The sequence below is a fragment of the Stomoxys calcitrans genome, chromosome 2 (assembly GCF_963082655.1).
Source record: "Stomoxys calcitrans chromosome 2, idStoCalc2.1, whole genome shotgun sequence".
NCBI classification, from domain to species: Eukaryota; Metazoa; Arthropoda; class Insecta; order Diptera; family Muscidae; genus Stomoxys; species Stomoxys calcitrans.
Genome location: NC_081553.1, coordinates 166953536 through 166969536, shown reverse-complemented (window position 1 = coordinate 166969536; position 16001 = coordinate 166953536). Strand labels below are relative to the sequence as shown.

Below are 16001 nucleotides of genomic sequence, written 5' to 3'. Positions count from 1 at the left end.
TTTTACTATTTTGTTTATATTCTTTCGTTTAACTTCGAGACTACAGTGATTAGTAATCACACATTGGCGACAAACTGTTGCTACTTTTAAGAGCGGCAACTATATGGGGTATTTAAGCTATTTTTAAGTATTTCGTATGACATTTTGCTGTCTTTTTTGCTCTTTCGTACACAACGCTAGGTATGCAACGAAATGAACTACAAAAAATATTAGCGGTGCCCTTATTATTTGATAAGGGCATGTTGTCAATTAGCTCGACTATCCAAAAAAAAAAATTGAACAGCAATTGCAGCCTCACAGAACTGAAAAAAGAATTGTGCCACTCACGCCGATGAGAATTTTCCATAATACTAAAGGAGTTATATTTTTCATTTGTTTTATTAATTAAACCTTCCTCATAAAGGCTATGTTATAATAGATACAAGATTGCCTATATATATTTTTTAGCAAACAGTTCCCATGCATTCCCTCTTCCCAATGCTTCCAGTAGTGGGGCGCCTTTCCATTGACGTGGGGATAAGGTATGCACCATGGCCCGAATAATGCCGTATTAGATGAAAGAAAATTTTCATTTACCTAGCCTGTTGGATATAAAAAACGCAAAGCTAATTTGGAAGTTTCGCGGACTACGTGTATTTCATTTTTGGCTAAAAAACTCATTAATGGTGTGGCAGCCACCGTATTACTGATCTTGTCCCAGACAATTTTTGCTTCTTAAACTGAAGAGACCCATAGAAGGACGACGCTAAACATAGATTTAGGAAATAAAAACTGCGTCAAAAGAGGAGCTGAACAAGAGCACAGAAAATTACTTTTTTTAAGCGGTTTGATTGGAAATTACTTGGAAGGAGACAAAATATAAATTAAAAAAAAAATAAATGAAAGCTTCCTTAAGAAAGTGAAGAAACTACGTAAAGCAAGCATTGATATATATTTATCTGAATTGTATTACGATGAGATGTATAGTTAGTAGATTGAAATTAAGCAAATACAATTGGTTGTTGTTGTTTTTGTTGTTGTTGTAACAGTGTATTGTACACCGAGGCGGCAGCCCTTGCCGATGAAGGATTCCATCGGGTCAATCCGTTACGTACAACCGTCTGCCATGGGATTGTACAGATTGGTGATATCATGATGACCTATACATACAAATTTTAAGAGCTGGAATTCTTAGGTTCTATGAATATCTACGTATAAGAAAGCAGAATAAAGTAACTTTTTCAATTCAAATGCCACAAAGCCAGCGTTACCGTTGGTGCGACAAATGGGCAGTTTTATCCTTTTTTGAAGTCTGCCCCATTTCGTGATTCTTACTGCCAATACCCTTTCTTTATGTATTTTTTTATCTGAATATATAATTGGAATTCCCAGAAAGATTTGTCTAAAATGTTCATCTAATTTTTTTGAATCGTATGGTAAAACATTCTTGGCAATAATGTTATTTATAGAGAAAATCAAATATGTTTTGTAAGACTTGTTATCAATATTTCATTTATAGAACACTAGATCCAGCGATGTGCTTCTCTGTATACTAATATTGGCCGGTCCCTGTAGACAGTGGTGGAAAAAATAATAGAGACAATAGCTACTAAGAATAGTATTGAACAAAAAGAGACAGAAAACATGGTTACTTCTTCTTGCTGGACTTGTTGGATTTTGAATGGACTCACTTTTACTTTTTAGTCCATAATGATTCCACAGTAGCGACAGACCAGTCCTTTTTTGGAAATTCAACAAAATTAGGTAGGAAGGCACCCTTCACTCGGAAGCCTTAGGCCCATTTTGTTCGCCCTAGAAGGCGGTAGAGAAGACTAAGAAGATGGAAAAAGAAAGATACAGTATAATGATAAGGAATACATGCATCTACTTTATGTAATTGCAGATAAATATTTCGAGGTGTTACAAACGAGTCGTGGTTTGTCTCCCACAAGAGGCATGATCTGTAGCTATTGTGGCATCACAATAGACTAAAATTAGTGAGTCTGTTTCAAAAAATAGACTCGCTAATCTAACAAAAAATAATTCTGGTGTGACTCTTGGAGGAGCACAAGTGTTGTTGAATTACAAAATATCAGTCAAGGAGCACAAGCACTAAGGCTCAAGAAGTCAAATGCCGGGACCGTTTTATATGGGAGCTTTATCTATTTATGGACCTATCTGGGTGAATTATGGTGTGAGAATTGGAGGTCATTAGTGTACTTCACGTACCAATTTCAACCAATTCGGATGAAGACTAAGGCATATATGGCACCAGAAATCAAAACAGGCGATTGGTTTATATGGGGGCTCTATCCAATTCTGAACCAAAACAGCCCATGTGCAATATTAGATAATCGCAATATTCGATATTTTCGATAGTTTTAATAATATATATCGATAGTATCGATACTATTGTTAATTCCCCATTACCTGTATTTCAAACGAAAATGAGAAGTAAAAATCAGGAGATCGATTTATTTAGAAGCAATGTCAATGCATAGACCAAATAAAACCAAGCTTAATAAAGTCAGTTGGAAGTCATGAGTGAAATCATAGTACAAAATGTTAGTCTAATTGGATGAAAATTGCGCCCTCTATAGGCGTAATGTATCTTAAAGGATACATTCAGCGTCGGATTGCTTATTTTTGCAAAATAAATTAACTGTTGAGATATTATCAATCGGATAAATATCAATCGATATTCAGCCAAAAAATTAAATATCGATAGTGCCATCAATATGTTGCCAGCTCCATGCATTTACCCAAGGCCTACATGAAAAAGTAGCACATATCTGCAAAATTTCAAGCCGATATTTTTACTTGATGAATGCTATCATTATTAGGTGGACATGCTAACAGATATGGCAATCAAGAAATTGTGATTCACAAAGCTCGTCATTTCTTTAGACTGATTTTGATGAAATTTCGTGTAATCCTAAAATCATTTATAATGGCCTAGTATTTCTTTTAATTTCTATCCAACATAAAACGTTTTCCCAAAAATATTTCTTGGGCCTCTAGAGAGCGTATTTGATATCCGATTGAAATTTCCCACAAAGATTTCTGCTATTACCTTCAACTAACTCGCCAGATAATTACAAATTACAATAAAAATAAAACTCACTAACTCGGCAAGATCGACGAGATAGTAGATTTTATAGGTCGGAAGAACATAACGGTTGCAGCGATTCAGGAGACAAAGCTGACCAACACCTGAAGCTTGCACAGTTGTCACGGATACACCATTCCGTGCAGTATAGACATATATCGCCTGCGCCTGGCGCTAGTGACACCTACACGGAATGCATGGAGACAGCTGTCGGGTCCTGTACTGCCGAGATAGAGCTATACAACGTGTACATACCGCCGATTGGTAGCTGTGTCCCTATTAACGGCCAGGCTTACAAACTCGACATAAGTGGGCTGCTATCTGGCCATAATCATAATTTTCACCATCGACCGACCACCCGACTTCATAACCACTGAGCGCCCGACATTTGTCATCAATCAATCAATCGACATTATGCAGAGAGTACACCAATCGCCGCTTCAGTGACCTGACACCCCCCCTCAAATGTTCTAGTTGCAGAGAGGAAATTCCGAGATAACATCAACGCAGCAGCCTCTCGCTTTATACCAGCCGGTCGAATTCCACAAGTGTGGCCCAATTTCTCGGCGCAGGCAGTGGTACTCGCAGACGAGTCTGGTGGGATTCGTTGTACGGATCCCACCAACCCAAGAATCAGCGAGCTGATATTAGTAACAGGGTAAGGAGGAAACGCATTCGTCGTATTCGTGGTCTCCGAGCCGATGGATAGCCATCACAATTTACCGTGTGCGAAGTTACGAATGTTATCCGTGGCGCCAAGTCATCCAAGGCGTTGGGCCCCGACGAAGAACCTGGATCTACCTGCAGTTAAGTACCTTACTTCTGTCCTCAACCTGTGTTTGAACACTCTTATAGTTCCCGATGTCTGGGGAGAATGGTCTCGCTACTGCACCCAGAAAAAGACCTGAGTTTGGGGGAGCCGTATAGACCGATCTCCCTTCTCTCACCATTAGCCAAGACGCTTGAGGCATTACTCCTCCCGAGCTTCGTAGGAGAATTTCCATTCGCCGAGCATCAGCATGGACTTCGAAGACTGCATATAACAACAACTGCTTTGAATGAACGTCTACCTCAACGAACTTCCCTCATATTTCGCTGCAAGAAATCTAAAGATATCTGCCACCAAATCTTCAGCCACATTGTTCACTACAAATACGCGTGAGGTGAATACTGAGCTGACTGTGATGGTCGATGGAGAAATTAATCCTCTTCTTGTGGATAGGTAACCACCGTCCACTGCTACAATAGAGAACATCTAAATAAAGCGTCATAACAGAGGGTCTAGACAACATTCATGCAGATGCGGTAAATAGCTACCGGGTGAATGTCCTTGGAGAACGATCGCCTCCCATGGCACCTGAAGAAATTGCAAACCAGAGTAGTTCTGGCTTAATTACGATACGGCAGATGAAGCCGCCTCAACTCCTACAGAGCAAGGATAAATGCCGACGTGCATGATGTATGTGCCGATTGTGACCAAGGACCACACGACACCCGTTTACCTGCCCAGCCAGACCCACTCGACTCAGACCCAAATCCCTGTGGACGCATCCCATTTTAGTCGCAGAGTTCCATGTCCTTTAAGTTTCCACGACAGATAATCGAAACAATTTCACGTGGATTAAAATAGGGTCATTACAGTCCTAAACAATCATTAACGAAATGCCAAAGTGTGTTTATTGTACAATAATGGCTACTATATACTAGAAAGCTTTGCAAAATCTTACTCCCCAAAAGTTTTCAGAAAAATTTTGAACAATTTATTACTATTACCATGGGAGTAGTGTAGCTGCGTAGAGAAAGAATATGCCACTACACACACAAACACTTGCACATTGGGAAAAGAACAGCTAGCAGAAATGGTGTTGATCGTTGTTAGTGTGGTACTTACAGTCTTATCTGCTTAATTGAACACCTTTTAATTGAAAAAATCGGTCAATTGAAGAAAAAATCACTTCAACTAATTGATTTTAAGAACTATTTAACAAATTTCATTCCGTTTAATTGAAAACCCGGTTAATTGAAAAACTGCTTAATTGAGATACAAATTTATGGCAAAAAAAAGCCACATATCAAATCAACTCCGCTTAATTGAGAGCATTATAATATTTTTGCGTTTGATCAGTGTTACGATTTAACTTATTGCACAAATTTCTATTACTCACAATGTTTATAAGTCCAGATCTTTTAATTACAAAGCCTTTACTTTACTGAAGTTCCGCCAATGGAAAAACATTATTTATTCTACAAACTTCGGTTAATTGAAACGTATTTCAATTATGCAGACTTCGCATAATGAAAAACATCGGACAATTGAAACAAATTTCTTGTATTTTGCTGTTTTCAATTAACATACGACCCTTGAAGACTTCACACCTAAAAGTATCCAATGAGATTTCCACCACGAATCGAAACGAGCCATACTATTGTTGGTGTTGTGGTATCGTCTGGCTTTACTTTTCCATTGCAAACATTTTTCGTTCATTAAGCTCGTCTCAAAAAAGAAATAAAAAATGAGAATTATAAAATAATGATTTTCGCCTTAACAGGCAAAAACACTTGAAAAATTTATTTTATTATTTTCGCTGCATTGCATGTCTTCTGTTAATATCACCCTACTAATTTTCCTATGAACATTCCATTAAAGAACAGGAGATACTTCTCATATCAATGAGTGCAGTCTGATTAAAGTTTTAAGCTCAATGATATGAGGTCTACTTTTTTATGACGAGTCCGAACAACCAGCCACATAGCGACACCATTTGATAGAGAAGTTTTTACCTGGCAGAATACCTCAAAAATGTAGCCAGCATTAGTAAGGGGAGAACGGCTGAAAATTTTTTTCTGATGTTCGTGCTGAGATTTGAACCCAGGCGTTCGGCCACGGTGGCCTCCAATCTCACTCAATACTCTCAAAAGCAACGAACACAGAGCGAATGGTATGAATGTTCTCACTGCCTAATGAATGATCGCACATACTTTCATGACAATATTATATTGAGTTTTTTCTGATATCAATGGAAGGAAATGTGAAGAGTTACCATTAGTTTATATTATTTTCAAATAAGATATTTGGCCTTTATGAAATATTTTCCTACACTTTTTCTTCGTATCACTCTAAAAAGGCAACGAATACTTAAGCCACTATTACACGGCATGTAGTTGTCTCATGACATGTCAAGTTGTCAATTTACATACGATTCATAACTTTTGCTATTACACCTGTATGTTATTTTCCTATGACATAATCTAAAAATGTGAAATGTGAAAATGGTTACATTTGTGAGCAAGGTGGTTAACAGCCGATTTCATTATGTTTTTGTCAGAAGGAATAGAGCACGCTCTAAACAAAAACTAAAAAAATCACATGTGCTATTTTTAAAAGTGATGTAAAAATACATACATACCGTGTAATAGACCCTTAACGAATGGTGGAAATTGTATATTATTTTTGAGTGTGACAGCTTTCGTTTCGTTGCTACTACAAATAAAGTGCGTCACAAAGCAACCAAAAACAAATCTACAGCAGTAGTTGCTGTAATGTAAGTCAAAAGCAAGGTACTTATGAAAGTCTAATAAAAGTGAATGGTTTGATTCCATTCTCTGATCCCTATTTTTCTTTAATTGGGCCGGGTCTGTAGTGCAATGCAAATTCTGGAATTAATATCGTCAATTTGAAGAGCAAAATGTAAGAGCAGTATCCAAAAGAACCCGCAAATATTGAACTTATATTGCTGCAAATTATTTATCTATATTGGCCCATACATATCTCTGAAACAGGTTCTGGTGTTTCGAGCAAAAGTCATTTCTGTGAAAGTTTGAGGGAGTACTGTTTAACTTTATTGTAATACTATTTATTTAATACTTTAATACCATTAATTAAGTCAATCCAATGGCAGCCGATTGTTCGCATCGGATTGCCCCGGTGGAGTTCTTCATCGACAAGGGTTGGCGCCTCAGTGTATAACACAATGCTACAACAACAACAACCTTTAATTTAGTGCATGCGTTCAAAAGCGTCAGTTTTGAAAGATTGTCTTTATCATATTTATATCTACAGGAGAAAATGTATCCTTTATGCACTCCTAAGTTAGTTAAACGTTTTCGTCCATTGTGATACCACAGGAACAATAGAAGGATGTTGTCTACTAATCCCTACCTGTGATTGTATACATCAGCTAAATCAGACAAGTTCTCAAAGAAATGATAATCTAAAGTGGAACTCCTTCTGACTGCCAGTGCGGGACACACACACACACAACAGATTTTCTTTAGTCTCTTCTTTCTCGACGTTAGCTTGTATTCCGATCAGACAGTGACTTATCATGACGGGCACAATGACTGAGACTTATGTGCTAGCCAGTGACAGCAAAGCGATAGATATATCCAATTCTAGATAACGCCACATAATTATGGGATATTCATAACCGCCCACCTCTTATTGACCATCTGTTTTTCGTTGCCATTCGGGCCTGATTCTGAAAACTTAGCTTACATGTCGCTACAGGCATACCCACAGATTTCAGCTCTTCTGGAATGGGCAAGTTAGCATCTAGTCTCCAGACAGTTGTCCAGATAGAAGATATTTATGCCAATCGTCGTTATGACATTATATCTTAGCCATTCCACCTCTTTTTTCATTGCAAGGATTTCCGCTTGATACACCCTGCAGTGGTCGGGTAAGCTCACCAAAACACCCCTTTTCTTCTAGTTTGGCACCATCCGTAAAGAAGTCTATGTAACTTCTATTACCAGGGATATTGTAGTTCCAATGGCTTTTGATCAGAAATAGTGGTTCAGCAGTTTTTATAAAAAAGCGTCTCAGGCAATGTGTAATACACTCTGCCTGGAACATCGGGCATTGTGTCAAAGATTTCTGCCTTGAACATCGGGCATTGTGTCAAAGATTACAGAGTACCCGTAGGCGCCACATGACCAAAGAGAAAGTTCCGCTATCCTCACAGCAGTGGTGACAGCAATATGTTAAGTCACAATGTCTAGAGGCATTAGGTGCAGCATTAAATTCAGTCCATTAGGTGGTGTCATCCTCAGTGCGGCTATAATGCACAAACAAGCCATCCTTTGGATCCGGCTGAGCATTGAAGAGTAGGTGTACATTTGAAGCGCAGTGCACCAGACTGCAACACATATATCCCATGACAGCCGGTGGTACGTACCGGATTGAGCCGATGTAGTCCTTCATCGGCAAGGGTTGTCGCCTCAGTGCACAACACACTGCTACAACAACGATATATCATAAAAGGTTTGAGAACTGCAGTATTTACCCAGTGCATGAGACGAAGTTTAAATGCCACTTGCAGGTGTTTAAGGGAAAGTTGCCTTTCTTGCCCTTTCGAAAATGTTTGATTTGAAGTTCAATTTCCTGTCTAGCAAAACATCCAGGTATTTTGCGCTATCTGTAAATGGGACATTCTCTCCCCATCCTTTTCTTCCATAGAAAATTTTATTAAGTTAAAGAGAAAATTATATTTCATAATAAAGGAAACAGTGTTGTGGTCTTCCTCTGCTAACCCATTTTTGTAGATCTACAGATCCCAACAGAACCTGCCCTAATGCATCTTTTAACCATTAAGTTAATTCTTGAAAGCACCTTCAATATGCAGAAATGCTAACAGTGTATATTCCTGGACAGCAAGGAACCTTTCAATGCAGCTGAGTAAGCCATGAAAGGCTGTTTCAGCGGACTTGCACTTACAGGTGAGCAAGTCTATCGGATACAGATTGTAATTCAACCGGTGATCCACCATCGGGGCCTGGCGATTTAAAGGAGACAAAACTTTTTATAGTCCAAAGGATTTTCGACTGAGATACAATTTTCCCAACAACCTCCGACGAATACTTTTCAGTGAGCAATCCCATGACAGCCGGTTGTATCTACCGGATTCCTCACTAGGCATTGTCCATACATTCTCTGATTTTTGTATATACCCCACAAAATCCTATCCTATCGAGAATAGGAGCTTCCTTAGCCTAGAGACCTGATATAAATGCTCCACGGAGCTGCAGAATTCCACCCAGGATTAGTTCTGAGTTTTTTGTATTTTCTTAGCTTAAATTTATAGACGTCCCAATCGTGTGCTGGCCCTGAGGATTTCGTCATATTAAAGTGTCTTCTGCAACCATTTCTTAGACCAACCAGTTCTGGGGTCCATCATGGCGGTCGCTGTTGGCCCCTTGGTTTGGCTTAAGGACAGTCGGACAGGGCCTTCGGGATCCATTTGACCATTATGTCTATGACCTCTGCAGTTTGCATCCCTTTCATGTCTAAAGGGGATAATCATGCAGAATGTGTGCCAAAATGTGTTCAGATCCGTCTTTCTTCTTTTTAGCCAAGAAACCACTTCTGCAATATTTTCCTTAAGGCGGAAACTGCAGAAGCGGCTTCAAATAGCAACTTAAGGCTTGAAGGTGGCATCGTGTACCATATATAGGGAAGCCAATCAGTAATGAGATTTATTAATTTCAAGTATTAATTTCAGTAGCCAGACTGCTGAATCTTTAGAAGAAAAAAAATTTTGGCTACTCTTTGCAAGAGTACAGGCTTCCATTCTTCGAACCCTTGAGTGGTTTGAATCCAGAAATTTTAGTCCGCGAACCATTCTTCCACACGCCTATGGTTCCCGAATAAGAACAACGTCAAATTCTTGTGCCTCGCCGCCTTACAATGGTGGAGATTAACCTGTAGAAACCGGACCATAGTCAGGATTCACAACTTCCACCACTGATGTGTCAGCCTCGTCCCCCGAGTCCGCCAGGAGTTATTTCTCTCAAGATTCGTTGGATCTTGTTGTGATGAGTTTTCTTATGAGAAAGCAGTGGAACCACACCTCGGCATGGGATAGCTGTGAGCACCACACAGGCTGGAACATTGAGATTCGATCTGTGTGGTGTTCCCCGCTGTTACGAGAAGCATAGCTCCGAGCTACCGGGCGCGTCCACAGGTTACGGACAGTGGAATGCTCCATACGGAGTAGCTGCAATGGCAGTCGCGGACAATCAGCGGCATCGAGCGGAGATTCTAGTGCCTATGATGCTCAAATAATCCCATGTTCTCGCGGCGATCGGTCCTTTGGACCGGAACGAACATGCTCACCTACAGCAGCATGACCAGGATCGCCAACAATAACATAATAACACTGGACTCTTGCGTTGTGGACGATTCCTACTTAGATGCTTCACTAGATGTTCCTGTCTAAGTACCTTTTGAGTTTCGTTCTTCCCCTCTGCCGCATATCTTAAGCGCAATCCAACAGAATGACCCACCCATGCAGGACTTGTTGTTGTTGTGGTTGAAGCCACATTTGCATGTGGAGGTGGCGATCTTCGTCAAACTCTTATAGGCGAGCTAGCTCGTTCCAGTCTATACGAATGATCGCCGCGGGAACATGATGGCCATTGGTTATTTAATTGGGCTAATAATTCGCCTTGTCGTATCGAGCACCATAGGCACTCAGTATTTTAACGAGAGCCGGTGCCACCCGGCCTCTCACAAAGACTCCACTCGATACCGCTGATTGTCCGCGACTGCAGTGGCAGCTACTCCGTATGGGGCATTCCATTATACCCAACCTGTGGACGCGCCCGGTAGATCGTCTCCTGATTCCGTGATAACGAAGAACACCACACAGATAGGAGCTCAAAGTTCCAGCCTGTGTGATGCTCATAGTTATCCTGTGCCCGGCTTGTTGGGTCTCGTTTCGATGCTTTCCTTCCTTCAGTTTTGATTGAGGTATGAGTATTTTCAGTCTCCTGCCATCCGCCACACTTTAGAAATGGGGCGATAGTTTCTCAGACAAGGCCTCTTCTGATTCCCCAACTCCACCCCTTCTATACGCGTTGAATCTGTAGGATAAAACTCCTTCAGACTTATTGAGATATGCGACAGACGGAGTTTAGTACGAATACTGCATGTCTCCGATCGCTGTCAGTCTCATGCAATCTTCCAGTAGGTTATTTAAAGATTGGGAGTACAGTCCTTTAGTCTCCCAAGTAGCCTTCACAACCTGAAGAAGGACCAGGAAATTCCGCAAGGACGTAGGGGTATACAGAAGACATTTCATTGACTATCCCATTCCAATTGCTCCTAGACTTGCTGCCCTGTTCTTCTCCCTTGTCGACAACTTCCATCACTAACTGTCTTTAGAGACATTAACAGAGTTTTTTGGACCCATATTACTATTGCTCGCATTAGTTCTTTTGGAGTTGGGATGCCCTCCAGTTGACCGATGCCTTTTAACTGACTGCTATTCCGTTTCCGAATCTAGACGTATAGCTTTTGGGGTAGCCTGTGCAGCGAATCTTCTAGCTCAATTAATTAAGGGACCATCTCTCCTTAACGGTTAGAGTCTTAGGATCATTCGCACCAAGCCTCCCAATAAAGCGCCTTTTATTGTTCCAACCTCTTTTGTATTTTACAATATTTCACAAAGTTGTTCAAACTAAAGAAACACATCACTTTACGCACTTCAGCGGAGAAAAGTTATAGTACCCAGAACAGGCACTGACTACTAATTATTCTACATAAAAATATCCTAAGACTATTATCATTTCTGGTGAATTTCTTAAAATTCGTTCAGATTTAGAAATAGACCCATCTTGCAACTGCAGTTGCCAACCGCTACTCTCGGAGACCTCTGGTCCATAGTGTTCGTCCTAGATAGAAATTAAATAAGGGGGAGAGAGAGACGAAAGCCCGTAGAGACAAATAAAGGAAAGGTCTCTATGCCGGAAAGAAGCCTAACCGACTAGAGAGCCGCCTCCTCACCCATCCGAGGCCCTTACATAGGTCCAGAATGACTCTTGGAGTCGAAAGAATGTAGAAAGCTTAGTGAAGAGAGTCCCTCCATAATCATACGCCTTCTCCCCGCCATTACGGGCGTATGCTCAGCGACCTGACATCGCAGTGGCCGATCAGGACTCCCACCACTAATCCAAGATCGCGCTTCCCATTCGCCGTAGTAGGAATCCACCATCCCAAACTAAAAATAGTCCTTCGACTACAATACTTGGTCGAATTCGTTTCATATTACGATAGCTCCTGCAACCGTTGTGCCACTTTGGTATCGAATTTGACACTTGCCACTTTTTAAATGTGCCACCAAATACCATATTATTTTGGTTTATGGGACACCTTTCTACTCTCTTGAGCCACAATTATTCTTTTGTTGTGTGTTTGCATGTAAATAGGCTTGTCACATATTTGTTAGCATGTCTGACTATAACAATCTGAGTTGGAATCCTGGCGAAAATTTCCGAAACGTTATCCATTGTTATCCATATGAGGCGACACGTCTTCGACAAAAGTTTTGCATTGTGTTTAAGGCAAATCTTGCCCACGAAAAGAGTTGCTCAGCGCCATTCGTCTTTTTTGACGTCAGGCTGGCATCGATTTGCACTTTGGTTGTTGTTGTTGTTGTAGCAGTGTATTGTACACTGGGGCGGCAGCCCTTGCCGATGAAGGACTTCATCGGATCAATCCAGTACGTACAACCGGCTGCCATGGGATTGCACTTTGGTGTTTGTAGGTAGCTTTTCAATCTTCTCAATTTTTCAAGAGCATACTAAATTTACCCATCATCAGGAACAAAGCTGAAAGCCGTGCACTGCTGGCAACTCCATTTAATTGTTTTATTTTTTGGTCAAAAGATTAATAGCTGCAGTTGTTACCGGCGAACATTTGTCTTTGTGAAACCAATTGTTGCATAGGTAACATAAAACACCGCCAATTGATTTTGTGACATTTTCATTGCACTAAGGGCAAACAGATGTTGTTGCATATGGCAAGTTTACAAACTGAACGAACGAAAATGTAAAAACAGAAAAGGAAAAATACACCAAACAGCAAATCGTCGCAACAGCCAAATTATAAATCAAATAATTTAATCGCGTTTAAGAAAACTTTTAGTTATATTATGCAGCAGCAGAAAATGTATTGCTCTTACATAGACAAGGTTGGCAAAAAAAGGTTAAAATTTCCAAAGAAAATATTTATAGGGTTTTTAAATTTGAAATTTTGTTTTGCAATTATAAAAAATTTAAAATTCTTTTACTAAAATCTTAGAATTTTCAATTCTATTAAAAAATTTGCTTTTTCACCAGTAGTCGGCGCCACTTTCCAATGCTCGGCATGACATGTTCCTATTAAGAAGCCATAAGAACTTGCGCATAAAGATCAAATGCACACAACCATAGGTATATTTCTTATCCAAAGATCGGTCTAAATAAAAGCTATATTCAACTGAGATCCGATATGGACCTATTCGGAAAGGTTGTAGAAAGGTCAATAGTATCCAATTAAGTCATTTATGAGGTTAAGAAGATCAATCGAGGGATCCATCTTTATAGAAGTTATATCTAATTATGATCCGATCTGTATCGTATTCTGTGCGAATGAAAGGATTATCATTGGCTCTCTCTCTCTCTATAAAGCATTGATTAAAATTGCAGCGAAATCGGGTACAAAATTAGCCTTTTACAACCTCAAAACCTTAAATCGGGAAATAGATGTATAAGACAGCTTAATCACAATGTAATCCGATCTGGACCATTTTTTAATGAAGGGAGATGTAATACCAAACATTGTTGCAAATTTCGAACAAATTGGATAAAAATATTCGTTTTAAGAGCTGAAGACAGGTAATCTGGTGATCTTGCTATATATAGATGTTGTTCGAAAATGGGTGTCATGTTATCGAACTTAACCTGACTATGGATGGAAAAGTAATCTAAACCAAGTTTAAGCTAAATTTCTTCATTTTAAAAGGCTTCATTTCTTAACTTCAAATTTTTAGAATCCTGGCGTTGAGAATCGTAGAAGGGCAAATAAACTACTGCGCCAAGGAGGCCTCTAACGTAGTACAGACTTTTTTGACCATAGGTAGGTTGATTTCGAAAACAGGATATACTGAAAACTATTTCCTTATAAACCGATTGCCAATTCGATTTCTAATCAGCGCAGAAGAACTATTTTCCACCCGGCACTCAAATGCCGACTGCTGAAAAACTCTAATTTTTTTTTAGTTTTTCAACGCTTTTTCAACTTTAAAAGTCGTCGAAATTCTGACGTAATCTGTAACCTCTGCTCAAATATTTTTGCTAACAAGGAGAGCCGATGATATAATTGACGTTTATTGGCCATTTTTTACTATAAAGTCTTACATATTCTTAGAAATTTGAGTTTAAACAACCAAAGGGCCGACTACTGGTACATGCCGAATTAAGGAGCACTTGCACATTTGTAAAAATTAAAGTTTTAGGGGCTAAAGAGTAATACTTTCTATTTTTTTCGGCGAATACTGTGAAATATACAGCAATTGGCGAGAATCAGACTACTTCTAAATAAAATTGGAAATAGAATTATATTTTTTGGATTTTTGACGATAAATTGCACTTGGAGACAAAGTGCAATTTTTATTTTTGATTATAGAAATGAGATTGGCTACTAAATGAATGGTAGAAATTACATCTGCAGTCAATCCACAACGCAACTATAGCAGCGTTGAGCGGAATGGATGTACGCAAACCATAGATAAAAGGGCTTATTCGACAACTAGCAGGTACCAAAAATATGAGTTGCAAACAAATATAATACGAATTGGATCTATCTGTTTCCAGACAACATATCCAATAAATATTCAATCAATATGTTGGCCTTTTATAGCAAAGTAAACTTCCCTCACTGAGCGCTATATATACATATATATATATAAGACACGAATTTTGATTGTTGAAAAACAAAAATTTTAGGAAAAGAATTCGATTTGTATAATTTTGTGACGAAATAAACTCCAATATTGTTGGACTCGATAGTCATCATAAATATTGGAGGTGATTCTCGGTACCCTCAACACGAGTGTTACATCCAAAACCATGACCATGGATCTCTTGTTGTATTTGCTGCATTTGGAACACTTTTAAAGTTACAAATATGCTTTGTTCTAACTTAAAGGAATGCAGAATTATAAAAAGGCCTACTAAATAAAAACATAGTTGGATTTGCTGACGAATTGTTTGGTATTTATATACCTCCACGCTGAACGGTTGAAAAAGGCACATTTTAGAACAAGAAACGTACCTTTACTATAACGGCCAGCCATGAATCCCGATTGAAATCACATTCTAAATCTCTAGAGCATACTATCTGCAAAGTCTTTTGCGAAATAACGTTATCGCTGCAAGCGCATATATAAGTCAGCGGATGAATATCAAATGTACCGGAAATCGATAAGATTTGACTCCTCACCCCCATTAAAAAAGTTCAATTGGGGTGAAATATGTGATCCCAAATAAACCTTGCGATGATTGTTAGAGTAAGCAGTTATCGCTTTAGCAGCCAGATTTACCGAAAACTTTACAAAAAGGAGCTTAAAGTCATTAAATCATCTTCTAACCTTAAGATAGCACACCTTAAACAAGTGATTTGCATTTGTCAACTGCTGGATCAATATGGATGCAATATCCCTTCTAATCTTGTGAATCTAAAATACAAATGCATATTTGGGGCAAACTTCTCTCATATCGCTGAATGCTGTCCGATTCAAGCTTTAAAATCCATGATAGGTTAGGTCGAAAAGAGGGTGCAGATATTCGCCCTTATTCCGTTTGGCGATGGCGTAGTCGAATGTCCAAATTTTTAAAAAAATGGTTTTATGGTTGTCAAAAATTCGTAATATTGGCGAAAATTTGTTTCCATTTTTGGTATCACATAAGTCGAATTCGACTGTCAAATTTGACGAAAACGATCAAAATATAAGTTAACTGCATTCTAATCTACATCGCACCTGTTTGAAGAAAGAGTATGGAACCTACTTTTATATTATTTTTTTTATTTACCGCAAAATTTTTCTTTTATCAAACTGTCGAAGGAGAATAAGTTATAGAATACCATGAAATG

General features: G+C 39.1%; 1 protein-coding gene across 1 annotated transcript in view; it reads left to right on the top strand.

The window, feature by feature from the left end:
- The window catches only part of LOC106081286 (serine/arginine repetitive matrix protein 2), a 62335-nt gene that overhangs the window by 1505 nt on the left and 44829 nt on the right, over positions 1-16001 (top strand). The window lies entirely within an intron of this gene.